At 47.6% G+C, this 23,229-nt stretch overlaps 1 long non-coding RNA gene across 1 annotated transcript; it reads right to left on the reverse strand.

Moving 5' to 3' along the window:
- Positions 1 to 13,169: 13,169 nt before the first annotated feature.
- Positions 13,170 to 21,844, reverse strand: LOC142910210 (uncharacterized). Its single transcript, XR_012932803.1, has 4 exons — positions 21,474 to 21,844; positions 15,822 to 15,891; positions 14,804 to 14,872; positions 13,170 to 13,701 (listed from the first exon to the last, which is right to left on the reverse strand). It is a non-coding gene; the product is annotated as an uncharacterized LOC142910210 (long non-coding RNA).
- Positions 21,845 to 23,229: the final 1,385 nt, after the last annotated feature.

Raw genomic sequence — 23,229 nt, forward strand, 5'->3', positions numbered from 1 at the left:
GTGTCGAGCAAGGGCGGGCACGTCCAAGTTGTTTCCCACTAAAGCAAGTGAGTGGTGGGTGTTGATTGGTTACTCGCGATGAGCACCTGCCCCAAGTCTGTTACGGCTACACAGGGGGGGCGGGGGGTTTCTGTCCTTGCCTTTTGTCAAAATCAGAATCTCAATCAATATTCACACTGGAGGAATACGATGAACTATAAAGCTCGTTCTCACAGATGTTCACTACCCTTGGTTCGCCTCGTAGACCGCGACCGCTTCGGCCCAAGCGGCTGTGGATGAGGACCTCGCAGGCTTCTCAGAATCCAGAGTCAAAAGGGAGGGAACCGGGGGCGGAGGAAAAAAAAATTGTGAAGCGTGCCGCTAAGCACGCTCCTCACGTACAGCTGCAGAGACGAAGATCCCCCCCTGGTAGCCTTGGGCCGGAGCCGTGCTGAAGACCAGCACAGCACACCGCGCCTGGCCACCTTTGTCTCCCCTACGCTGATGCCTTCAAGGGGACGTCTCCACATTGGTAATGTTTTAACACGTTGAATCAGATGCGATCGTTTTGAGTCTGAGTGGATGTAGAGGAGGCCCATGACTTTAAAAAAAAACTCAACAACTGGAATATAATATTCTTAGTTTTTTCGGTAAAGTCACGTTGAAGAGAAACAACAAAATAACAAAATATATATAAAACAATAAAAAATTCTCACGACGTTTCGACCATAACTCAAACGGTCATCATCAGGTGTGTTGGTTTGCATAAATTTATTTTTAAACGGCACATTTATTTATTTATAAAAAAAAACGTTGGCGTCACGCGCAGCGATTTGGCAGTTTGCCCAGGACTAGTCCATCTATTTTTTTTATAAATAAATAAATGTGTCGTTTAAAAATAAATTTATGCAAACCAACACACCTGATGATGACCGTTTGAGTTATGGTCGAAACGTCGTGAGAATTTTTTATTGTTTTATATATATTTTGTTGTTTCTCTTCAACGTGACTTTACCGAAAAAACTAAGAATATGAATTACTGCAGTCACGAAAGCTTTAAATAAAAATTTAACTGGAATATAAATTCGCGCTAATCCTCTAGCGACGCAACAGCCCTGCCGACTCCCCACACGGGAATCTACACACAAACAGCGACACTCGCTCCACTTGCCATGTCTATGTCTTTCTGTGCGGTCTTCTCGTACGAGGTCATTCTTCGGGAATCTTGAGCGCCGCAAGAACGCGGCTATTTGGCTGACGGCACGGCACGCCACGTGCTCCGTGGCGCACGAATCAGAGAGGAGCCCAGCACACGAACCACTAGCACGCGCCTCGCGCACCCTTCTGAACAGACTGTTGGTAGAAGGTGCACACACACACCCCAACAAAGACACTTCATACATGACACGCATGAATACGAATGTAAATACATGTTCTGCCGTCCAAATATTGAATTCAGATACCAAGTTGCAAATGCATCAGAATATTTATTTATACCAATCAATCGCTCACAAAACCACCTACCCACCCTCTCAAGTTCTCACGCACACAAGAACTCATTCACCAAGCCGTGCTGGCCTGCACATGTGCTCGCTAACAGCACCTGCCCCAACAGTCTGTTAAGGTACTCGGGGCAGGTGCTCGCTAACAGCACCTGCCCCAACAGTTTGTTAAGGTGCTCGGGGCAGGTGCTCGCTAACAGCACCTGCCCCAACAGTCTGTTAAGGTGCTCGGGGCAGGTGCTCGCTAACAGCACCTGCCCCAACAGTCTGTTAAGGTGCTCGGGGCAGGTGCTCGCTAACAGCACCTGTCCCAACAGTCTGTTAAGGTGCTCGGGGCAGGTGCTCGCTAACAGCACCTGCCCCAACAGTCTGTTAAGGTGCTCGGGGCAGGTGCTGCGGGATCTGTGTCTTTGCGTGAGTGTGTAAATGTGGGAAGCGGTAGTGTCGTGATGAACACGCTTCACCACGAAGTCGGCCAACCAGTTGGATTCGCCGCTCACGGCAAAGACCGGTGACGATTGTCTGAATCGGTTATGGCCTCGCCTATGTCGATCACTGTTACATTGTTTTCTGTAGCTTTGTTTTGGTGATTTTTAAAACCTTTGTTGTAGTAAAGAGTTAGCCTGATAACTTTAATCTAAATTGTCTTATGGTTATTGTTTGACTTGCATCCCACTGGGATTTCTGCACGCAGCGTTGAAATACGGTTGTTTTTTTCTGGAAGACTCTGCTGTTTTTTTCCTGGATTTTTCTGTTTGCCCGTAGTCACTTTAAGATGTTTCTTGTTCACGTTTTTGTTTTGTTGCGGTTGCACCCGAGTCAAGGGCCGCACGGCTCACAGGGCTCTACACCTAACACGTGAAACTTAAATTAAACTGAAGACGACGTCTCGCCAGCATGCATCTATCCTCCACGCGTGGCTTCTGTCACGCGACTTCCACGATTTCGCCTGAGAGTCTCCCGCCGCTTGCCCCCATGGGGCTTCTCCATCGCTCGCTCGACTCGCGTAGACCATTCATCCGCGTGGTCCACGTGGTCAAAGAAGAAGTTGGTACCAGCCAAGGCAGCACAACGCCAGTAACACAGACTTATGTTAATGGTCGATAAGAGTGAAGTACAGTACGTCATAACCCACTCATTTCAAATGCTTGCCACATAATTCGTCGCTATTGGTCACATAAAGAACTTGGAATTGCTAATGCTGTGCTACCTCAGGTTCTAAGGCAAAGTGAAATGTCTGCTCTGGGCCGATCAAGGACACCATTTCTGGGATGAAACTATTACATTCACGACACGTGATAAAGCATATAAGTAGTATGCACTGCTGTAACCTTAGCAGGTACCCACCACAGTCAGTATGCACTGCTGTAGTGAAAGCAGGTACCACCACAGTATGCACTGATGTAATCATAGCAGGTACCACTAGTCAGTATACCTGCTGTAATCATAGCAGGTACCACCACAGTATGTACTGATGTAATCATAGCAGGTACCACTAGTCAGTATACCTGCTGTAATCATAGCAGGTACCACCACAGCAGTATGCACTGCTGTAGTGATCAGACAGTCACTCACTCACAGTCACTCACTCAGACACTTACTCAGACACTCAGACAGTCACTCACTCAGACACTCACTCAGACACTCAGTCACTCAGACACTCAGTCACTCACTCAGACAGTCACTCAGTCACTCACTCAGACACTCAGTCACTCAGACACACACTGACACACTGACACACACACACTGACACACACACACTCAGACACACACTGACACACACACACTGACAAAGCAAAAAACAAAGATCCCCCGTATAGCCTTAACAGACTGTAGGGACAAGTGCTGTTAGCGAGCACCTCACACACTGACACACACACTGAAACACACACCATGATACACACACTAACTGGAGGAGGTGAAGCGTGGTCAACACATCTACGCCTGAAACATTTTAGAAAGAAGCGGAGAATACGGAACAGCCCACCTGTTGTCCATTTCGATTTCCGCGTTGCCTCTAATCTTCAGTCTTGCTGTGTATCCACCGTCTGCTGGAGCTCACCTTCTATAGCGAGGATATCCATCATCTCCAGTTTGTGTGTCTTTAATAAATTGTCTCGGATATTTCTTGCTGCCCTCTATGTCCTTCATACATGCTGCTGCATTGACATTAAGGTTTCCGCATGGCCCATGAATCGTATTTGCGGTCACTACTGCAAACAGATTTTGGGTCTTCCTCTGGATTTGGAAACTCGGCAGATATAACATCGATTTGGATTGGATGATTTTTTTCTTTCAGCCAGATTAAAATATGAGCGTGGGGAAGTCATCTACATCATTAGACCTCCTTTGCCGGTACCAAAATATAATAATAGGGGTTTTTCCCCTTTTTTCTGGCAACAAAACTGAAACCTTTTTACAAGGATTCATGTCGCTGCATTAACCACAATACCTGCAGTCAAAATGCAAACAAAAAACACACGCACTATGATAATATATATGTGGCATTGTCCTTGAAACCGATTGGTCCACACCAAGGGACGGTTTTCTTGAGAGCCTCGACCCAATTGATGCTCGAGCAGAGGACGCCAAAATGTTTCAGTTTTGTTGCCAGAAAAAAAGGGGAAACCCCTATGATGTGGAAGTCCTCACTTATGCCACTCAGTTGAGTACATCCAGCATCTTGTTTCTCCAAAAAACACGACTCTCAGTGAATGCTCTCGATGAATTTGACTTGCTTTTGTCTGAACACCCTGGCTGTGAAGTCGTATCGACGGCTGGGTGTCTGGCCGAATGAAAGTTATTACTTTTTTTGTTTTATCTGAGGCCAAGTTGGATTACATGTAAAGGTAATAAATAAGTCGGGGACATCCATACGCTCGAACATATGACATGGCACCTTGAGCATATTCGTGCATGCACCTAGGGCTTCCTGTGAACGTAGCAGACGCCTGGATGCAACGGGGGGGGGGGGGGGGGGGATGATGTAGCGCCATTGTTGGGCTGTATGCGTATTACCACGGGAGCTGACCTGTAATAGCGGACATGCGTCAACAGGGGATGGGATACAGACCAGGTGGGACTAACAGGGCCCCCAGACCCCAAGAGGGGGGGAGGGGGGGGGCTGGGGGATGTTCCAGGGCCCCCTAGAGAGTTCCAGAAGGCTTGGCCAGTGGTGGAGAGACCCTGGAACGGGGATAAAAGCCGGACCCCTGAACGGGTTTGGCGGTCCTCGTCCACCTGAAGATCTGAAGAAGACTCTGAGCGCTACCCTGAAGACACTGAAGACCCTGAAGCGAAGTGCCCAGTGACCCTGGCTAGGGTCGGATTCAGACATAACCAGTGAAGGGTTAGCGCTAGAACCAGAGTAAGGGCACCATAGTGTGGAGGGACTGCCTCCTGAGGTTATCGGCTGTGAGGGGTCGTCACCCCTCTGTGTTGTGGTTCCCTTGTTGAATAAACGTGTTGCCTCCAGCGAAGCGTCTCGCCTCGTCTTGGGCCCACTGCACGTGTAACCTGTGGTAATGAAACCTCTTGTCGCAAAAAATTAGTGGCGTGCGAAAGTGAAAGATGTTAACAAAGTAAAAATAAATGTTCATTTAAAGTTTTCGTGACTGCGAGGAATTCATGGTCTTCGTTCTTTCGGTAAAGTCACCACGTAGAAGGGAAAGAATCAAATAATAAAAATATAAAACAATAAAATTCTCACGACGTTTCGGCTGCAACACGAGCAATCGTCATCAGGTGTGAAAACCACAGCAAGAAATTTTGAAAAAAGTGGCGGGTTTTTTTAACGTTAGCACCACAGAGAGCGATTTGACAAGTTTATTTAGAAGGACTAGTCCATCTATGTTCAGAATAGAGGAGGGGGGAGACGAAAATAATGGAATGCGGTCTGAAAGCCACCGTAAGCGTGAACAATCAATTAAGACCCGAAATGGTTTATCAAATCTTTCCAATGATTGCTAAGCCAGAATCCATCTTGCCGGTTGAAATTGTCTCTGTGCATATGTGGATAGCCTCATGAACGAATCTCTCATGGTAGCCAGATGGCTTACAAAGAACCTGTCTTGGAGAAGTCAATGTCATGTGAGCCTACTGAATTATAACAGTGATCTGCCACGGCTGAGGTGTTGGTCCTACCGTGTTTCAGGTCTGCTTTGTGTTCACGAATGAGGTCCGAGACATGTCGTTTGGTTTCTCCAATGTAACTACTACCACAGAGGCAACTTAGTTTGTAGATGCCAGGGTACTGTATGTCCGGAATCACATCTTTTACAGACGGAACCAGATCACGGATTTTATGTAATGTGTTGAATCGGACCTGGATCTTGTGTTTATTCAAGATTTTGGAGATCTTTTTTGTGATCCCCGCAATGTAGGGCAAAGTGATGGTTTTGAAAGGCTCCTCAAGAGGGTCCTTCTTCATGGTTGGAGTGATAGCTTTGCGGATTGTAGTCAGAGTAACCATTAGCCTTAAGAGCGTGGTGTACGTGCTTGAGTTCACTGGCTATGTGTTCCTGGTCGGATATGTATTGGGCTCTATGGTGCAGAGTATTGATGAGGGAATTCTGGGATGGATGGTGGTGGGAATCCGGTTTCAGGTAAACATCCGTATGGGTAGCTTTCCCGTAGACGGAGTGGCTCATTGAACCATCCATTTTTTTTACCAATTCCACTTTACAGTAAAATTGTAGCCACGGCACAATATATATTTCTGAATCTTTATTTTTACCAACATTAAAAAAAATATTCTCCGTTAAGGCAAAATTCTGAAATATTGGATTTTTAACAAAGCCTTGTGAATTCACCTTGTATCTGAACAAGTTCAATTTGTGCAAAAAATGTTTTTCAAACGTATAAATAAAAAAGACATTGCTTACAAATATGAGCTCTATGTTTTCAAGTAAATTCATTTTGGGTAGTGAATAAATTATAGTCTAAATAAGCTACACATGACGAATTGTAGGCAATCATAATTATAATCAAAGACATTTTTAAACAATCACGTGGTCCCTGTAGTCACCGTTGGGAGACAAAATCTGCTTGAAAACAGTTTATCAACATATATGAATACATTGATTCGAATAGGAGTTAATTTCCTATTTATGGCATGCCAGTTATGTGTCAGTTTTCGATATCAACATCACCTTATAAAAGAATAACATTTAAAATACGCACAGACAAGTATTCATTTGGAATTATTGACAGGCATATTAACAAAATTTAATTACTGCAGTGAAATATACTGCATCAGGTTACATAGTATTAACAAGAAGCTATTTTAAAAAATACTATTGCATAATTCAAAAGGAGTAGGCCATTGCATGCTGGCATCTGGGTCAAAATGTAGCAAATTATAAACATTAGCTACAAATAATAGATCACGGAGTTTAGATCGCAACACAAGCAATCGTCATCAGGTGGGACAACCACAGCAGCAAGAAGACAAAACTGCTGAAGTAGGCGCCTACTTCAGCGTCTTCTTCTTGCTGTGGTTGTCCCACCTGATGACGATTGCTTGTGTTGTGATCTAAACGCCGTGATCTGTTATGTTTCTACCCACGTGATGACTTTACCGAAATAAGTAGAGAGTGTGGATTCCTGCAGTCACTAAAGCTTCGAATGAAGATTGCCAACAAACTGCACAACCGAGATGACGCATCAATCATCGCCCCATACTGACAGGCTCTTGACCACATGCAGGCCGGTGCAGGGCCACCACCCTGTGCCACACAGGGGCAGCTGCTACTTGGGGATGCTCTTCGAGCGTCTCAGACGAGATACAAAACTCCGAGTTGCCGAGGCGATTAAGCAAGCACCATGTAAAAGCAATTATCATGAGAACATCGTGAATGCTTGGGAGCTTATTGGCTCTCGCTCCTGGTGAGAGATTGACCCAACCCACAGGTCCACAAAGACTGGCCGCTCTTACTCTGCAGGTTGAACCTAGGAACTGAGTGATCAACTTCACATTCTTGTCATTAAAGACCTGTGACAAAAGTGCATCCATTGTAGCGACATCGTCTCTGGCTTACACATCTACCAGGTCTCCACTTGACTTTGTATTGTCTAGGAAGTCCACCCACACCTCCACTTGCACAAACTGCTGGGAGTTGCCTCGCTCTGCCTCATTGTGAGAATTCTCCTCCTGCTTCACGTTGACTCCATCGATGTGAAGGTGCGATTTTGGAGTTGAATGTTCATCTTCACATTTCACCTTCACTTCTTCGCTCTTCACCATCACTTCTTCACATTTCACCTTCACTTCTTCACTCTTCACCATCACTTCTTCACATTTCACCATCACTTCTTCGCTCTTCACCATCACTTCTTCACATTTCACCATCACCTCTTCACATTTCACCTCGATACCTTTAAAAGTGTCCAAGCAGGGATTTTCTTCCGGTTCGTGTTTCATGAGGGATGGGCTCATTGCGGCACTTTGACTTTCACAAGCTGATTTCAGACTCTGACTCCGCTCCTTGTGGATCTTCTGATGCTTTTGTGTTCTCTGGTGTACTTGAAGATTTGATGACTGTGAAAATGCCTTCCCACACGCACTGCACCTGAAGGGTTTCTCTCCCGTGTGTGTTCTCTGGTGTTTTTTAAGAGTAGATGAATCTGAAAATGTCTTCCCACACACACTGCACCTGAAGGGTTTCTCTCCCGTGTGTGTTCTCTGGTGTATTTTAAGAGTAAATGACTGTACAAATGCCTTCCCACATACAGTGCACTTGAAGGGTTTCTCTCCCGTGTGTGTTCTCTGGTGTGTTTTAAGAGCAGCTGAATCTGAATATGTCTTCCCACACACAGTGCACTTGAAGGGTTTCTCTCCCGTGTGTTCTCTGGTGTTTTTTAAGAGCAGATGACTGTGAAAATGCCTTTCCACACACACTGCACTTGAAGGGTTTCTCTCCCGTGTGTGTTCTCTGGTGTGTTTTAAGAGCAAATGAATCTGAAAATGTCTTCCCACACACACTGCACTTGAAGGGTTTCTCTCCCGTGTGTGTTCTCTGGTGTCTTTGAAGATGAGATGAATCTGAAAATGCCTTCCCACACACACTGCACTTGAAGGGTTTCTCTCCCGTGTGTGTTCTCTGGTGTGTTTTAAGAGTAGATGAATCTGAAAATGTCTTCCCACAAACACTGCACTTGAAAGGTTTCTCTCTCGTGTGTGTTCTCTGGTGTATTTTAAGAGCAGATGACTGTGAAAATGCCTTCCCACACACAGTGCACTTGAAGGGTTTCTCTCCTGTGTGTGTTCTCTGGTGCTGTGTCAAATTTCCAGTCTGATCCGTGCTGTATGCACGCTGGTCGCATTGTTGACTTGTCGTCCCGGCTTGCTGTGCTGACTGCTTTGCTCCATCAGACCAGCGACAGCTGCAGACAGAAAATAAGAATATCCACACCATCTACACGTCAGTATCGAGCCATGGAGGAATTAATATATACAGTCACACGTGGCTTACACGTCTATATTCATTCATGTATTCATGACTAGCTGTACTACCCGGCTTCGCCCGGGACTTGGATCCACCACGTCCGGCCGCCTTTGTCTCCCCAGTGGCGATGTTCACACCACAGCAGTTACTCGTTTGAGGCTGAGTCGACCTAGGGGAGGCCCAGAAGCGGTTCAAATAATCGTCGCCGGTGGTGGCCGTGAGCGGCAATCGAACTCAGGTCACCGGGTTCGTAGTGCGGCGTAGCGCTAACCGCTACACTGCAATGCGTTACGCTTTCACACACACACAGACACATACACACACACACAGACACAGACACACACACACAGACACACACAGACACACACACAGACACACACACAGACACACACAGACACACAGACACACACACAGACACACACACAGACAACGCTAACCGCTACACTACAATGAGTGACGCTTCCACATGCGAGGGTCACGTGACAGATTTGACGTCACAGCTCACTAGCCGTGCAAAAAATCTATACATTATTGAGCTCCCCCCCCCCCAACAAAAACACAAAAGTGTATTTGTATAATGTTTGTACGGTGTACAGTCTGGAAAGTACCCACATGGCAAATTTCCAGTTTGATGCATGTCGCTAAGTACGCTAAACATTTTGAACAGAAAACACACACAATCACAACTTTTCCGTTTATATATATTTGGAGATGCAGTGAAAAACTTTCCCAAAATTCATCACGCGGTTTCAGTTTTTTGATTTTCAGTTTGATTTATTTTGGTTATAGTCCCGTGAGCCATTCGGCTCTTGAATCGGGTGCAACCACAACAAGCAAAAAAACAAAAACACGACCGAGAAAAACATCTTACAGTGACTATGTGTGACTGTGCAAACAGCACTGTCATGGCACGCAATGCGAGGGCAAATGTCATAAATATTCCTGTAAGCCCTCGCATCTTCAACATTAATGTTGCCATAGAAACGTTGTGGGGTGCTTTGCTTCTTTTAAAAAAATAAAAAATTATTATCTGTTATTTTTATTTTCTATTTACGTGACTTTACCGAAAGAACCAAGAACATTAATTCCTGCAGTCACCAAAGTTTTAAGTCAAAACATTCACACACGTTGACAAAGCCTCACCTTGTGTTGTTGTGGGCAGGTCGCTTTTGATGACAAGAGCGGTATAGCAGCTCAAGCGGGCTTGGCCTGCTAACAAAATAACGACAATAAAAAAACTGCGTGAATATTGACAATAAAACAAAGTTACAAAGTGGCGAGCCGGGTGAAGACAAATTAAACTTAAGCGAGATAATTAAAGTGAACGCAATCAGGCGAGGGCAGGAGGCAAGGCCCCGCGTGGCTAGGCCCGGCGTTGTAAAGTTCCAACCTGGACATCGATTCCCATGCTCGCTGCTACTCAACTGACATCCCTACGAGAGAGAGAGGCTCTACCTTGGTAAACAACAACCACCACAACAACAACCACCACCACAACCACAATGCGAATCTCACCTCGGATTTCAGTGCAGGAAGCGATAGCTTCCTGTTACCTCGTGACGTCACGCGGCAGCAGGTGACATTACGTCACATCCGGGGTACGAGACACACTCCTCCCACAATGAGCAGCTCCGTAACTAAATTATCGAATGAATAAATTATGTTAATGTTGCGCCCATATGTCGTGAGTGCTGAACCCGTCGTAATAAACTCGCCACGGCTTTAACGGAAACATTATGTTAATGAGCCACCAGTCACTGGGCGTAGCTTTGCCCAAATAAGGATTGTACTTGAACGATATCGGCAGACCCAAGCGGAAGTGACGCCATGTTCAAGAGCGCGGTGGACAGCGGAGGGGTGAATACCTTGGTGACATGACGTCACTAGCGAGGTACACCTCCCCTGGCGTATCACGCCGATGAAGCAATGCTGAGTGGTGACGTCACAGAGCGGGGTTGGAGTTTAAGTTGATTTAGATTTTTTTTCATTGCTCCCTCCCTTGGGTGCGTGGGCTCAGCTACAACAACGTGGACATTATTGTGTATACACTGCGTGTCTGTGTGTACACTGTGTATACTGTGTGTGTGTGTACACTGTGTGTGTACACTATGTGTGTGTGTACACTGTGTGTGTACACTATGTCTGTGTGTACACTGTATGTGTACACTGTATGTGTACACTGTGTGTGTACACTGTGTGTGTACTGTGTGTACATTGTGTGTGTACTGTGTGTGTACACTGTGTGTACACTGTGTGTACACTGTGTGTACACTGTGTGTGTGTACACTGTGTGTGCAAGCCAACTGTGGACCGGTTTTGGTGGACAATGTCTCAACAGCAGTGGGGCTTGCTTCAAGCCATGGTTGTGAACATCCAGACGTTAATCAGCTAGGAGCATTTATAGTCCGAGTTCGACAAAATCTACGTCAACACGTAAGACAAAATTATAATTCGTGTTGCAGAGAATGTATCTCCTCTACGTGTAACTTTAAGGTGGTATGTCTTGTGACTGATGAATGATCCGAGTGTGCTTCCTATGTAAAGACAATGAGTTGCTCCAGATACTTCATTAAACACAAAAGTACCGTTTGACCTGTATCACAAGAACAACGGGTCTCACCTGAGTTATCTGTACAGGTTGCTTCCAAAACACACACACACACTTTGTCCTAACATCACTTATTCAATGTTTGACCCTTATAAATAAAATGTTGCATGTACACACAAAATCAGATAAGCGTTCAATCGAAATTAACAGGAATTTTAACAAACTTTAATTACTGCAGTGAAATATACTGCATCAGATAACATCTGATTAAGAAGCTATTGAAAAAAAAAGAATATGCACCGTCTGCTTAACAGTGGATGTAAAACATACTATTGTGTCATTCAAAACGAGTAGGCCATTGCATGCTGGCGAATTCTAAACATTAGCGACAAATTACATAACTGAGATGAAACATCAACCATCGCCCCCTACTGACAGCCTCTTGTTCACATACTCTTTGGTTCTTTCAGTAAAGTCACGTAGGTAGAACAAATAATAATATATCACGACGTTTCGATCGTAACACAAGCGGTCGTCCTCAGGCGGAAAAAAATAATAAATGCAGGGCGGTGCAGGGCCACCACCCTGTGCCACACAGGGGCAACTGCTACTTGGGGATGCTCTTCGAGTGTTTCAGATGAGGTACGATACAAAACTCGGAGTTGCCGAGGCGATTAAGCAAGCACCGTGTAAAAGCAATTATCATGAGAACATCGTGAATGCTTGGGAGCTTATTGTCTCTTGCTCCTGGTCAGAGATCTCCCCAACCCACAGGTCCACAAAGACTAGCCGCTCGCTCTTACTCTGCAGGTTGAACCTAGGACCTGAGTGTTCAACGTCGCATTCTTTTCGTTAAAGGCCGGTGACAAAGGTGCATCTATTGTAACAACATTGTCTCATGCTTACACATCTACCGGGTCTCCATTTAACTTTGTATTGTCTAGTAAGTCCACCCACACCTCCACTTCCACAAACTGCTGGGAGTTGCCTCGCTCTGCCTCACAGTCAGAATTCTCCTCCTGCTTCACGTTGCCTCCATCGATGTGAAGGTCCCATTTTGGAGTTGAATCTTCATCTTCACATTTCACCTTCACTTCTTCGCTCTTCACCATCACTTCTTCACATTTCACCTAGATACCTTTAAAACTGTCCAAGCTGGGATTTTCCTCCGGTTCTTGTTTCATGAGGGATGGGCTCATTGCGGAACTTTGACTTTCACAAGCTGATTTCAGACTCCACTCCTTGTGGATCTTCTGATGCTTCTGTGTTCTCTGGTGTACTTGAAGGTTTGATGAATTTGCAAACATCTGCCTGCACAGAGTACACTTGAAGGGTTTCTCTCCCGTGTGTGTTCTCTGGTGTGTTACAAGAGCAACCGACTGTGAAAATGCCTTCACACACACACTGCACTTGAAGGGTTTCTCTCCCGTGTGAGTTCTCTGGTGTGCTACAAGAGCAGATGACTGCGCAAATGCCTTCCCACACACACTGCACTTGAAGGGTTTCTCTCCCGTGTGTGTTCTCTGGTGTTCTACAAGAGCAGATGACCCTGCAAATGCCTTCCCACACACACTGCACTTGAAGGGTTTCTCTCCCGTGTGAGTTCTCTGGTGTGCTACAAGAGTAGATGACTGTGAAAATGCCTTCACACACACACTGCACTTGAAGGGTTTCTCTCCCGTGTGTGTTCTCTGGTGTATTTTAAGAGCAGATGACTGTGAAAATGCCTTCCCACACACAGTGCACTTGAAGGGTTTCTCTCCTGTGTGTGTTCTCTGGTGTGTTTTAAGAACTGATGGCCATGAAAATGCCTTGTCACACACAGTGCACTTGAAAGGTTTCTCTCCCGTGTGTATTCTCTGGTGTGTTTTAAGAGCAAATGAATCTGAAAATGCCTTCCCCCACACACTGTACTCGAAGGGTTTCTCTCCCGTGTGTGTTCTCTGGTGTTTTTTAAGAGTCGATGAATCTGAAAATGCCTTCCCACACACACTGCATTTGAAGGGTTTCTCTCCCGTGTGTGTTCTCTGGTGTGTTTTAAGAGCAGATGAATTTGAAAATGTCTTCACACACACACTGCACTTGAAGGGTTTCTCTCCTGTGCGAGTTATCTGGTGCTGTGTCAAATTTCCAGTCCGATCCGTGCTGTATGCACGCTGGTCGCAATGTTGACTTGTCGTACCGAGCTGCTGTGCTGACTGCCTTTGCTCCATCAGACCAGCGTCAGCTGCAGACAGAAAATAAGAATATCCACACCATCTACACGTCAGTATTGAGGCACAGAGGAATGCATATATACAGTCACATGTGACTTACACGTCTATACTTATTAATATATTCATGAAGTAGTGAAAAAGTTTCCCAAATTCATCACAGGGCTGTTATGGCACACAATGAGAGGGCAAATGGTTATAAATGTGCTTGGAAGCCCTTGCATCTTCAAAATGAATGTTAACTCAAAACTCCGAGCACACAATATCGGCTGTCTGGCTACAAAAGGAATATTTATGAGAGCTAAATTCAGCTGACATAGCAAAGGGTGTTGAAAACAATACCATTTGTGTTATGCATAAATTAATGTTCAATCGCAACTTAGAGGTGTGAATCCAGGCTCAGATGTCCTTAAACGCTGGGATGAACAGCTCCGACTTCAGCTGCATGTGTGTGCTATGTTAACTTCCTGTTTCCATTCTTATAAATAGTTCCAGACGAAAACAAAATTAAACTACTGTTGTGATATAACCTCCGTGTTCAACAGAGTTAATAGACGTTACTGCAAACACAAACTGTACACTGTCAATGGGTAAACAGGCGGTGGCGTGTCTAGAATCACGCCTGGCCACCTTCATCTGCTCGGCATGAATGCTTTCTCACTCCACCAAGTAATTAATCGAGGATCAACGAACATAGCCGAGGCTAACTGGAGTTTGCGTGTCTCTCTCCGTGGCGAGATGTTAACTACCTCACCTGGTACACAGGAAGTCGTGGGTTCAATCCCGACCCTGACGCCTGCTGTATATTTGGAGTTTGCGCGTCTCTCCGTTTAGCGTCTTTGACCGATAGACATTGACACACGTATTCTTGTTTTTTTCAGTAAAGTTACGTAGATAGAAAATAACAATAATTGATAATACAATTACATTAAATAAAGACCACTTGTGTTGCGATCAAAACGACGTGAGTTTTTTTGCTTTATTTACATTCATTTTCATTGTTATTTTTATTTAATTTTCTATCTACGTGACTTTACCGAAAGAACCAAGAATATGAATTCCTGCAGTCACCAAAGTTTTAAGTAAAAACATTCACACACGTTGACAAAGCCTCACCTTGTGTTGTTGTGGGCAGGTTGCTTCTGATGACAAGAGCGGTATAGCAGCTTAAGCGGGCTTGGCCTGCTAACAAAAGAACGAAAATAAAAACTGCGTGAATATTTACAATAAAACAAAGTTACAAAGTGGCGAGCCGGGTGAAGACAAATTAAACTTAAGCGAGATAATTAAAGTAAACGCAATCAGGCGAGGGCAGGAGGCAAGGCCCCGCGTGGCTAGGCCCCGCGTTGTAAAGTTCCAACCTGGACATCGATTCCGATGCTCGCTGCTACTCAACTGACATCCCTACGAGAGAGAGAGGCTCTACCTTGGTAAACAACAACAACAACCACCACAACCATGAGAATTTCTCACCTCGGATTTCAGTGCAAGCGTGGATCAGCAGCCTCCTGTTACCTCGCGACGTCACGTGGGTAAGCTGGTGACATGACGTCACTTCCGGGTTAAGAAACACGCCCCTCCCACAATGAGCGGCTGTAACTGAATAAATTATGTTAATGAGTCCGGCCCATATGTCGAGGGATGGGGCGTGGCTGCTGAACCCGTCGCAATAAACTCTCGACGGTTTAAACGAATACATTATGTTAATGTACCGCCAGTCACTGGGCGTAGCTTTGCCCAAATAAGGATTGGCACTGGATTGATATCGGCAGTGACCCAAGCGGAGGTGACGTCACGCTCAAGGGCGCAGTGGACGGGGGTTGGGGGAGTGTGAATACCTTGGTGACATGGCGTCACTAGCGAGGTACACCTCCCGCTGGCACTTCATGAGGTCATGGGGATGGAGTTTAAGTTGATTCAGATTCATTTTCCATTGCCCCCTCCCATGAGTGCGTGAACTCAGCAACAACAACGTGGACATTATTGTGTATACGTACACACTGTGTACACTTTGAGGCCACGTGAAGCATCAAAGGCTCGCTGGAAGGAGGAAGTCGCGTGACAGACTCAGCAGTTGCGATGGGTTAACCGACGGATGGCTATCGATTAGAAATCACATATCCCCGAGTTTCACCTGTGAGTGGCACCGCCTCACGCTGTTGTGGATCCCCACGTGGCTCGGAGCCTCAAAAGCTCCGTGACTCCTGGGTGGTGATACAAAGACAAAGATCCCCCGTGTAGCCTTAACAGACTGTTGGGGCAAGTGCTGTTAGCAAGTATCAGCTCCACCTATGAAGGCCGGCGCGGCACGCGAAGGGAATGGGTGGCCAGCACCGTGCCCGACCGCCTTTGTCTCCCCAGTAGCGATGCTTGCACACCGCACCGGGTACTCACTTGAGGCTGAGTCGACCTAGGGGAGGCCCAGAACCGGTTCAAATAATCGTCACTGGGTGTTGGCTGTGGGCGGGAATCAAACTCGGGTCGTTATGTTCGTAGAGCAGCGCACTAACCGCTAGACTACCGCCACACACGTTACACACACACACGCACAGTACACACACACACGCACAGTGCACACACAGTACACACACACGCACAGTACACACGCACGCACACAACAACCGCCATTCGCCACTAAGTGGCGGTGACGTCACCATGACGCTTGTGCCAGGCTATGTGCACCCTGAGGCCACGTGAAGTGTCGAACGCCCGCTGGCAGGAGGTCACGGGGCAGACCCAGGTGCCACGGGTCGACTGACTGAGATGACTGGCTGATGCACCACCTGTGCCCCCTACTGCGCCAACCTGCTGTGCTTTAGCCACCCGGCGCTCCGCTCGTTGTTCTGAGCGTCGCTCCTCCGCCCTCCGTTGTTGTTGGAGGGCGACTACCTCCAACTGCCCAATAGCGTGCTTCACGAGCCTCCTCCACAGAGGCAGATCTTGACACCGCTTGTACCAGTCATCGGCAAGTCCACTCAGCTCCACGTCCTCCTGTACCACATCACTCCATCTCTTCTCTAGCCCGTGCCGCGCCCGCTTAGCCCCCTCAATCCGGCCGAACAAAAGCTGTTTCGGCATGCGGTGGCTGGGCATGCGGGCTACATGACCCAGCCATCGCAGCCTTGCCCGCCGGAGGAGCTCACCGATGGGACCCTGCCCAGATCTTTCAAGGATTTGTGAGCTCCTCACACAATCCAGTCTGGTTAAACCCAGGATGGATCGTAGGCAGGCCAGCCTAAATGTTTCTAACCGGCGAAGATGCTTCATTAAGAGGGTCCACGTTTCGCAAGCGTAGAGAAGGGAGGGAATGACCGTGGCCGAGAAGACCTGAAGCTTAGTGCGGAGCGACAGACCAGGTAGCTTCCACACAGCGTTACGCAACCGATGAAAAGATATTGCCGCTCGACTGATTCGGAGTGAGACCTCTGCTGTTAAACCAGAACCGGTCATGAGCACACTGCCAAAGTATGGGAAACTCTCCACTCTCTCCACAACTGCCCTATCACCAATTGGGAGTTATGGGGGTCGAGTGTCCGATGGTACAAAATACCCAGGCAGGTGCTTAGTTTTGGTGGGGCTGATGGTAAGGCCCCACCTCTTAGTGGCACGCTCCAGTCTCAGCAGCAGCGTCTCCAACTCCTCCTCTGACTGAGCAGCTATTACCAAATCATCAGCATACATAACGTAGTTGAGCAATAGGGAGCCATCCCTTGACCGCACCCGGGCATCGATCAGCCTCCCAATATATCTGTACCATATGGAGATTCCCCCGGTACAGCTATTGAAGGCTTCACAAACTACATGGTCAAAATAGATGTTAAATAATGTGGGAGCCAGAGGACATCCCTGTCGCACCCCAAGGTGTACAGGGAATGGCTCTGACTCCCGGCCACGTAGTTTTACCCGGGCCCGCTCACCATCATGAAGGTCCTTAATGATCGTGAGCAGAGGGTCAGGTACTCCAAAAGCACGAAGAACGACCCAGAGCCCAGGCGTACTGATGGTATCATAGGCCTTGACCAGGTCAATAAAGCAGAGATGTAGGTCTTGTTGGAATTCCCTACACCTCTGCTGTAGCAGACGGACAGAAAATATGCCATCTGTGCAGGACCGCCCTTTCCTGAAACCGCATTGGGGCTCCGCAAGCCTCTCCTCAGCGTGCCTGGCAAGGCGATGCTGAATAATCCTTGCCAGGACCTTTCCCGGCACACTGAGGATTGAGATGCCCCTGTAGTTGTTACAGTCTCTGCGGTCCCCCTTCTTAAAAAGGGGGACCACCAGGGCATCCTTCCAATCCTGCGGAACCCGTCCAGCGGTCCAGACTGTTGTTATGATGTCATATAGGGCAGTCTGTGCACAAACGCCACCCTCCCTCAGCATTTCGCTTGGGAGATCATCTCTGCCCGCTGCCTTTCCTGGTCTCAGACTCCGGATCGCCTTCAGTACTTCCTCAACAGATGGCACCTCAGCCAGCCACTCACAGGGGGTGACTTCTTCCAATATGAGGCACCGCAGCCTCAGCAGGGTCATCCTCACTTTGTGCCACGATGTTTTCCTGGCTGAGGGATTTTCCCTCCCCCAGGACCTCACAGAAATGCTCAGCAAATCTGCAAACCTGTTCCTGGGGGTCGGAGATTGGATCACCGTTTTTTCCCCTAATGATGGTAATAGGTGTGGCGCTGCAGGTTACTTTTTTGATGGAGTTAAATAGAGATTTGTGATCACGGGCCACTGAGGCAGACTCTATCTCCTCAGCAACCCGCGACCACCACCCATCCTTGCAGCGCCTCACGGCTCTCCGAACCTCCGAGCGAAGGCTGCGGTAAGCCTCCTCATTCTCTGACGTGGGATTCTGTAGCCGATGGCAGTGGGCCTGTCGCTTTTTCTCAACCATCCTGAACACCTCCTCTGTCAGCCAGGGTCTCTGGGGAGGTCTGGACCGCGTACCCAAAGCAGCCATTACAGCTGCATGAGTCACAGTCCTAAACCTCGCCCATTTACCCTCGACATCAGGAGGAGTCGGGGACGATGCCAATCCCAGCCGCAAGCGATGATGAAATTCTCGCTTGCAACTTTCATCAGATAACTGAGACCAGGCCACTTCAGGTCGGAATGGGGTCCTGGGTGTACACCCACCACCGGAGTGGAAGAATGGCAGGCGCATCTTACAGATGACTAGTCGATGGTCAGAGGGCAGATCAGCTCCACGGTAGGTCCTGGTGTCAAGGACATGGGCTCGCATCCGCTGGTCCGTCACTATGTAGTCCAGCAGATGTTCTTGCTTGGACCCGGCATGCATCCATGATGTTGTGTGGATGCGCCGATGCCGGAACAGCGTGTTGGTAATTACAAGCCCATGGGCTGCACAAAAATCTAGCAGCCTCCTACCGTTGTTATTGAGCTGATCTGGCCCATGCCCTCCAATCACTCCAGACCAGGTGCCAGTATCATGACCAACTCGGGCATTAAAGTCACAGACACAACAGACACAACACACACAGAGACACACACAGAGACACACACAGAGACACACAACACACACAGACACACACACACTGAGACACGCACACAGAGACAGACACAACACAAATGTCTCCCCGTGTAGTCTCCCTGACGGGCTGCGCGAGGCTTACAGACACACACACACAGACACACACACACAGAGACACACACACAGACACAACACACAGACACACACACAGACAGACACAACACAAATGTCTCCCCGTGTAGTCTCCCTGACGGGCTGCGCGAGGCTTACACACACAGAGACACACACACAGAGACACACACAGAGACACACCCACACACAGAGACACACACACAGAGACACACACACACAGAGACACACACACACAGAGACTCACACAGATACACACAGACACACACACAGACACACACAGACAGACACAACACAAATGTCTCCCCGTGTAGTCTCCCTGACGGGCTGCGTGAGGCTTACACACACAGAGACACACACACAGAGACACACACAGAGACACACCCACACACAGAGACACACACACAGAGACACACACACAGAGACACACACAGAGGTACACCCACACACAGAGACACACACACACAGAGACACACACACACAGAGACACACACACACAGAGACTCACACAGATACACACAGACACACACACAGACACAGAGACACACACACACAGACACACAGACACAACACAAATATCTCCCCATGTAGTCTCCCTGACGGGCTGCGTGAGGCTTACAGAGACACACAGAGACACACACACAGAGACACACACACAGAGACACACACAGAGACACACAGAGACACACAGAGACACACAGAGACACACACACAGAGACACACACACAGAGACACACACAGAGACACACACAGACATACACAGAGACACACACAGACACACACACAGAGACACACACAGAGACACACAGAGACACACACACAGAGAGACACACACACAGAGACACACACACAGAGACACACACACAGAGACACACACAGACACACACACAGAGACACACACAGAGACACACAGAGACACACACACAGAGAGACACACACACAGAGACACACACACAGAGACACACACAGAGACACAACACAGAGACACACACACAGAGACACACACAGACATACACAGAGACACACAGAGACACACACACAGAGACACACACAGAGACACACACACAGAGACACAACACAAATGTCTCCCCGTGTAGTCTCCCTGACGGGCTGCGTGAGGCTGACAGAGACACACACACAGAGACAGACACACACACAGAGACAGACACACACACAGAGACACACAAAAAGACACACACACAGAGACACACACAGAGACACACACAGAGACACACACACAGAGACACACACACAGACACACACACAGACATACACAGAGACACACAGAGACACACACACAGAGACACAGACACACACAGAGACACACACAGAGACACACACAGAGACACACAGAGACACACACACAGAGACACACACACAGAGACACACACACAGAGACACACACAGACACACACACAGACATACACAGAGACACACAGAGACACACACACAGAGACACAGACACACACAGAGACACACACACAGCGACACAGACACACACAGAGACACACACACAGAGACACACACAGACACACACAGAGACACACACACAGAGAGACACACAGACACACACACACAGACACACACACAGACACAACACAAATGTCTCCCCGTGTAGTCTCCCTGACGGGCTGCGTGAGGCTTACACACAGACGCACACAGAGACACACACACAGAGACACAGACACACACAGAGACACACACAGAGACACACACACAGAGACACACACAGAGACACACACACAGAGACACACACACAGATACACACACACAGATACACACAGAGACACACACACAGACACAACGCAGAGACACACACACAGAGACACACACACAGAGACACACACAGAGACACACACAGACACACAGAGACAGACACACACACAGAGACACAACACAAATGTCTCCCCGTGTAGTCTCCCTGACGGGCTGCCTGAGGCTTACACACACACAGACACACACACAGAGACTCACACAGATACACACACAGATACACACACAGAGACACACACAGACAGAGACACACACACAGAGACACACACAGACACAACACAAATGTCTCCCCGTGTAGTCTCCCTGACGGGCTGCGTGAGGCTGACAAAGCCCGCGCGTCTTTGTGGGCCTCAGGCTGTGAGGGCGAGAGGTCGGCTCCACTCTCTCACTCACCGCCCTCTTGTTGTGTCGCTCGCTCTCGTTCACGTTTTTGTTTTATTATAGTCGTAGTAGTTGTTGTTATTACAGTTTTAGTTATTATAGCAGTTCATGTTTTTATTACTAGTGTAATTGTTTATATTATTGCTGTTGTAAGTTGTTGATGGTATTATTGTTTATATTATTGCTGTTGTAAGTTGTTGATGTTATTATTAGTGTTATAGTTATGATTGTAGATGTTGTTGTTATTATAGTAGTAGTTATACTTATGATTATAGATGTTGTGATGGTGGTGGTTGTTAGTCTCCTCAGAACACACAGCCGCCTTCTCCCGCCAAAACGCGACACTTTGGTGGTGGAGGGAGAGGGTCGTGTGGGCGAAACCAACGCGAGCAGCGGGCGAGGGAGGGGTGAATGCCACCGGCGAACTTAAATTGTTTTAATTTAGGGGGGTACACAGCAAACCCCACCTTTCACTAACGCTAGTGAGCCCCTCTTGCTTCTTGTCGCTATGGATGAAATAATTAAACATCAAACAAATTCGCTACATTTATTCAGCGCGTCTTGAGTTTTGATGCTTTAAATCCCCCTCTTCCGGGCTATGCTTGGTATAGTCTGAAACGCAGCAGCGCCTTATCTAGTCTATGCTATTTACCATGGGCCTTAATCCGGGCTATGAAATAAAGTTCAATGTCACGTGCAATGGAGCTGACCAATTAAAAAACACCCACAAAATATCAACACCACGTGACTCGTGGTGGGAGGGGGGTTGCCATCTTGGTAAGGGAGAAGCCACCACACACACCCCCCTACCCAAAATGACCGCCCACACGATGTTTGACTGGTTGTTGGGGAGAACCTCTGATAGCCAATAGCGACTATTAGGCGACTATTCACACTCGACTATTGCGGAGCTGTAGAAGCCCATCACGCTTTTACCCCGTCGTGGTCTTTGCGCAAGCAAAGTGAGTTCTCAGGCCCGTACGGGCGTACAGCCGTTTCAATACGGGCAAACAACAATACAAATCCGTGTCGATTTGTTTGTGTTTCTTCCTTGTGATGGGACTTTGTAGGATTAACGTTGAGATTTATAAGGGGCACGGGGTGATCAGTAAGGTCTGAATTGGTCTGTAATAAGGTAGGGCACTGATAAGGGGTTGACAGCTGTGTAGTGTATAGTGTAGTATAATGTATAGGATGAACGTTGAGATTTATAAGGGGCACGGGGTGATCAGTAAGGTCTGAAATTGGTCTGTAATAAGGTAGGGCACTGATAAGGGGTTGACAGCTGTGTAGTGTATAGTGTAGTATAATGTATAGGATGAACGTTGAGATTTATAAGGGGCACGGGGTGATCGACAAGGTCTGAATTGGTCTGTAATAAGGCAGAGCGCCGATAAGGGGTTGACAGCTGTGTAGTGTATAGTGTAGTATAATGTATAGGATGAACGTTGAGATTTATAAGGGGCACGGGGTGATCAGTAAGGTCTGAGTTGGTCTGTAATAAGGTAGGGCACTGATAAGTGGTTGAGAGTTATGCTACTGACACTAACGGTGTGACTATGCATACGTAGCCATTCAGAGTGTTCAACGTCGGCCTGGGTGCTGCGGTCGTCCAGGCGGGCACCGTTCTGGCCCACGCAGTGGCCGCGTGTCGTGGGGAGGCCGGCGAGGCGACCACAGATGTCTCGTGGCCACAGTGAAGCGGAGGAGCGAGCCGGACGAATCATGGATGGACGCGCTGCGCTGCAAGAATTCCGATTTTATCCGG

The sequence above is a fragment of the Petromyzon marinus genome, unplaced genomic scaffold (genome assembly GCF_048934315.1).
Source record: "Petromyzon marinus isolate PM22_M1 ecotype Great Lakes invasive population unplaced genomic scaffold, UKy_Petmar_22M1.pri1.0 PM_G_Scaffold_14, whole genome shotgun sequence".
Taxonomy (NCBI): domain Eukaryota; kingdom Metazoa; phylum Chordata; class Hyperoartia; order Petromyzontiformes; family Petromyzontidae; genus Petromyzon; species Petromyzon marinus.